Below are 6,273 nucleotides of genomic sequence, written 5' to 3' on the forward strand. Positions count from 1 at the left end.
TAGTAGTGATCAGGAAGAAAATAGTTCAACATCTTGAAAAAATGAATATGTTCTTAATCTTACAAACGTAACAAGCTATGCACGAAAAACTCTTAAGGTTTCGTTTGGATATTCATATTCAAGGCCATGGAGTTGTATTGGTCCTAGTATCAAATCTCCCTGACTTTGGTATTGACATTGATCTCGATTTTGTTAGTTTGGATGTTCATAGAATTGACACTTGGAATTCGCATGAGAGATTTAATTCTTAAGCTTGTTTGGATGGTCATTCTCCACATTGTAATTGCTCATTTCTCATATTATGGACATTGTACTTTGATGTAATATTTAGAACTAAATTCTATGCAATATGTGAACATATCTGTGAGTGGTTATATATCAATAATACAACTGGTTCTGTTGGTTGCGCTTCATTTTCAGCACCCGTCATTGCATCTTCAGCGGTTGAATGATCTTTCGAGTAACTATGCAAAATGTCGCACAATTCTTCACTTCTTTGTTCTTGTAACAAGTTGCTTTCTCATTGGCATGGACACACATACAAAGTAAATCAGATGCATGCATATATGATATAGAATAAGAATTTTTAACATTCTTCTATCCATGAGTAACTTGTTATTAACCCAATCCCAGACAAATCCACTTTGAGGTAGAATCTTGATAATCATTCTTAATGCTTGTCAAAAGTCTTGCACCTTGAACATATTATCTCTTGTGTGATGTCCAGTCCACACTTAAAACGTACAACCTTTATAGCAGCATTGTAGACATTCAACCTAAAATGTTTGGGAATTTTGTACGTGATCACCTCTGTCGTGATGTTCAACAAGGACATCCAACAATGCACTATCCATCTCATTTGTCTGTGTCAAGTAATTCCTACTAAATTTCTTTTTTTTCTTTAGCCATGGTGATACAAGTAAAAAATTGTAGAAATAGTTGGCAAACAAAAGAGAATATACCAATTGTTTTCTCATGATGATGATCTACAAAATATCCAAAAGTCGTCATTCAATAGCTATGCAAAAAAAGAGCATATTATCTTGCTAAGTCATCGTCTAGCTAGCACAAAAGAGAACACATCATCTTCCTAACTCATCATCTAGATAGCACAAAGGAGAACACATCATCTTGCTAACTCATCATCTAGTTACCTCAGAAGAGAACACGTCATCTAGTTAATCCAGATGTCATACTACAGTTGAAAATCTGCATTCGTCACAAGATAATTAGCGAACATGTTGTGAGATAATCGGTTCCTAAAGTTGGTCCACTAATTAGTGACATGAACACTTCCAAATGACTTAGCATCATCAACATCGATCGACTAAGCAGCTAGTTCCTTATCCACTTCCTGCAGCAACAGGTATGCCCTATGATGCGGAGCATCCCAAGGTCATCCCCATGGACCTACCATCGTCTCACCAAGTGTCTAGTGGACCCATGACACGAGCACGTGCAAGAGCTCTCGAAACTGAGGTGACATCTCTCCTCTCACAATTCCACTTCGATGCACATGAGACATGGCTACTACCTCAAACGGAGACATTGTGCATACTCAGGTATCAAGGAGTTAGCCATGGAGGAGCTAAGGAGCAAGGAGAATCAGAAGAGGAAGATGGACGTTGAAAGATCGTGGATGTCGCCTAGAGGGGGGGTGAATAGGCGCTTTAAAATAATTACGGTTTAGGCTTGAACAAATGCGGAATAAACCTAGTGGTTAATTTGTCAAGCACAAAACCTACAACAACTAGGCTCACCTATGTGCACCAACAACTTATGCTAAGCAAGATAAACTGCTAGGTGATAGCAAGATATATGACAAGAAACAATATGGCTATCACAAAGTAAAGTGCATAAGTAAAGAGCTCGGGTAAGAGATAACCGAGGCACGCGGAGATGACGATGTATCCCGAAGTTCACACCCTTGCGGATGCTAATCTCCGTTTGGAGCGGTGTGGAGGCACAATGCTCCCCAAGAAGCCACTAGGGCCACCGTAATCTCCTCACGCCCTCGCACAATGCAAGATGCCGCGATTCCACTAAGGGACCCTTGAGGGCGGTCACCGAACCCGTACAAATGGCAACCCTTGGGGGCGGTCACCGAACCCGTACACGTTGGCAACCCTTGGGGGCGGTCACCGGAACCCGTCAAATTGCTCGGGGCGATCTCCACAACCTAATTGGAGACCCCGACGCTTGCCCGGAGCTTTACACCACAATGATTGAGCTCCGAACACCACCAACCATCTAGGGCGCCAAGGCACCCAAGAGGAACAAGCTCTAGGGAGCCCAAACACCCAAGAGTAATAAGCTTCTCAAACTTCACTTCCACGTATCACCGTGGAGAACTAAAACCGATGCACCAAATGCAATGGCAAGGGCACACGGAGTGCCCAAGTCCTTCTCTCCCAAATCCCACCAAAGCAACTAATGCTAGGGAGGAAAATGAGAGGAAGAACGAAAGAAGAACACGAAGAACTCCAAGATCTGGATCCAAGGGGTTCCCCTCACTTAGAGGAGAAAGTGATTGGTGGAAACGTGGATCTAGATCTCCTCTCTCTTTTCCCTCAAGAACTAGCAAGAATCATTGGAGGGATTGAGAGTTAGCAAGCTCGAAGAAGGTCAACAATGGGGGAAGAACACGAGCTCAAAGGATAAGGTTCATTGGGGAAGAAGACCCCCTTTTATAGGTGAGGAAAAATCCAACCGTTATGCTCACAGCCCGCACCGAGCGGTACTACCGCTCCAAGGAGCGGTACTACCGCTAGGGCGGTAGTAGCCCTTTGAAACACAATAGCGAGGAGGCAAAAAAAGCCAGAAGAACCGTTGGAGCGGTAGTACCGCTTGACCTCACGGTACTACCGCTAGGGGTAGCGGTACTACTGCTAAGGGTAGCGGTACTACTGCTTGCGAGCGGTACTAAAAATTACATCCGTGCCTACCACCGCTGGACTTGTGACGAGTTTTTGGTCCCGAGCGGAAGTAGCCACGGAAGTAGTCGCAGTAGTACCGCTCCCAAGAGCGGTACTAAAAAATTACATCCGCAGCAGCCCCTTTTAAGGACACCAAAACTGACACAACTTCTGCAAACGGACTCCGAATTCGAAGAAACCAAGTTTGTTGGAAAGCTAGCGACAAGGGCTAACACAATCTTGATAGAAATACCAATAAGAAGCAAATGAGAAAAGGCCCAAAAGAAAATGGTGAGAACCCTTCCTCGGATAAGACCGATAAAACCTCCAACACCGAAAAAATCATAGAAGACGCATGCAAACTCCGTTTTCGATGAACTCAAGCTTGTCATCAAGATGACCATAAGCTCTAAGACTCACAAAGAGAACCAAACAAGAACCAAGAAACATGATGAAAGGATGCAATGGTTTGAGCTCTCGACGAACGATACGATCAAGCTACTCACTTGAGAGCCCCCCTTGATAGTACGTCTATCGATCCTATAACCCGGTCTCCCAACTACCACCATGAGACCGATAAAATAGAAAACCTATCAAGGGCAAACCTTTGCCTTGCACATGATCCACTTGAGCTAGATGATGACGATCTTGTCCTCCTCAAGATGGACCACCTTTCTTGATTGTGTTGGGTCGATGGAGACTAGATGATTGCTCCCCCATACTCCACTATGGGTGAGCCACTCTTCGGCACATCTTCACAAGTCCATTGACACCAAATGGATGGCAAGCTTCAAGCACTTGATCTCTTCGTGATGCTCCACTTGAACTTGCACACGTCAATCTTGATGATGATCACCACTTGATGTCATCCTTTCCATGGGTTGTATGATATCTTCCTCTTGATGCAAGCCCATGGACACGTACCTAACCCCACATAGACTCTCACATAGACCATGGGTTAGTACACAAAGTGCAATGGACAATGCTTACCATACCATGGGATCACTTGATCCCTCTCGGTACATCTTCTACGCTTTGTGAGTTGATCAACTTGATTCACTCTTGACTTAGTCTTGATCAACCTTGAATCTTTCCAACTCTCTTCGTTTGGATGATGTCTTGAAGGTAAACATGAATGATCACACAATCTTCTTCTTCAAGACATGCTTGCAATAAGCTCAACACTCACATGACCAATCTTTGGATAATTCCTTAATAGCACCTTGGTCAACCCATAAACTCCTTGAAACCAACACATGGACTTCAAGAAATGCCTATGGAAAAAATCCTTCAAATATAACTCAATGCAACCATTAGTCCATAGAGAATGTCATCAATTACCAAAACCACACATGGGGGCACCGCATGTCCTTTCAGACGTGAAGACGGAGAAGAAGAAGGGCAAAATCAGTAGAAGCCGGACGATCCGGACCACGGCCCGGACGATCCGGCTAACCCGCTCGAGGACACCCGAAGCTTCACCACGAAGACGGATCATCCGGACCCAGCCCCGTATCATCCGGACATACCCGGACGTCCGGACCAGGACCCGGACATCCGGACCTCCCGCGGCGCCCTCGACACAGCCGGACCATCCGGACACCGACCCGGATCATCCGGACCCCCGAAGCCCGGATCATCCGGACCAACATCCGGATCATCTGGACAGTGCCTGCGTGCATGATGTTGGGCCTAGGCCCATGTACCCCTTCGCCCCCAACTTCTATATATACGACTCCACCACCTCTTTTCTAGGGTTAGCAAAGGATTAGCTCATGTTTGTGTGAGAGCTTTGCTCATCCACTTGGTTACCTTCTCCTCGGAGATCGCGCCTCCTCGGAGAAGATCCTTCCAAGCGGATTCAAGACCCCATCACGGGAAGAACCTCAAGACCTCCTCACAGAGAAAATCGTGCTACTTGTATCGTCCTTAGTTGATTGTGGATCGTGTATCTCATCGTATTCCGGGGATCTAGCACATGTGTAATCAAATCTTGTTTGTTTGAGTGAGTCTCTCGTGTTTTCCCTCGCGTTTCCCCCTCGTGTTCTTCGTGTGATCCGCTCCAATCGTGAAACATCGGGCCACCTAGGGTTCTACCCTACATCATCTTGGTATCATGAGATTTGGAGCCTCCACACCTTGTGTTCTAGCTTGATTTTGTTGTTTTTCGTCCTAATCCGAAAATTCCCACAAAAATAGCCCCCCAATTTTTTTTGTGATTTGTGAGTTTTGATGAAGTTTTGTTGGTTTTGATCCGTGAATTTGTTGTGTTGCAAGTGGATCTTACCTTTCCCCACCTTCTCCACCTCACAATCCATCCAAAATCCACGAAATCCTCGGATTTGTCCCCGTTCTCGAGTTCATCCCGAGCCATCCCCGAGCGCAGTTGACCCCGCCTGGATCATCCGGCTTCTGGCCCGGATCATCCGGCTCCTGGCCCGGATCATACGGCTACCTCTGCCGAAACTGCATTTTCTGCAGTTTTTGTCCACCGCCACCTACACCTCCGCATACTGATGTCTACTACGCAACCTTCTTCTTGTAGACGTTGTTGGGCCTCCAAGTGGAGAGGTTTGTAGGACAGTAGCAAATTTCCCTCAAGTGGATGACCTAAGGTTTATCAATCCGTGGGAGGCGTAGGATGAAGATGGTCTCTCTCAAGCAACCCTGCAACCAAATAACAAAGAGTCTCTTGTGTCCCCAACACACCCAATACAGTGGTAAATTGTATAGGTGCACTAGTTCGGCGAAGAGATGGTGATACAAGTGCAATATGGATGGTAGATATAGGTTTTTGTAATCTGAAAATATAAAAACAACAAGGTAAGTAATGATAAAAGTGAGCACAAATGGTATTGCAATGCGTTGAAACAAGGCCTAGGGTTCATACTTTCACTAGTGCAAGTTCTCTCAACAATAATAACATAACTGGATCATATAACTATCCCTCAACATGCAACAAAGAGTCACTCCAAAGTCACTAATAGAGGAGAACAAACAAAGAGATTATTGTAGGGTACGAAACCACCTCAAAGTTATCCTTTCTGATCGATCTATTCAAGAGTCCGTAGTAAAATAACACAGCTATTCTTTCCGTTCGATCTATCCTAGAGTTCGTACTATAATAACACCTTAAGACACAAATCAACCAAAACCCTAATTTCACCTAGATACTCCAATGTCACCTCAAGTATCCATGGGTATGATTATACGATATGCATCACACAATCTCAGATTCATCTATTCAAACCAACACAAAGGACTTCAAAGAGTGCCCCAAAGTTTCTACCGGAGAGTCAAGACAAAAATGTGTGCCAACCCCTGTGCATAAGTTCACAAGATCACGTGAATATCCCAT

The sequence above is a fragment of the Aegilops tauschii genome, chromosome 7 (assembly GCF_002575655.3).
Source record: "Aegilops tauschii subsp. strangulata cultivar AL8/78 chromosome 7, Aet v6.0, whole genome shotgun sequence".
Taxonomy (NCBI): Eukaryota; Viridiplantae; Streptophyta; class Magnoliopsida; order Poales; family Poaceae; genus Aegilops; species Aegilops tauschii.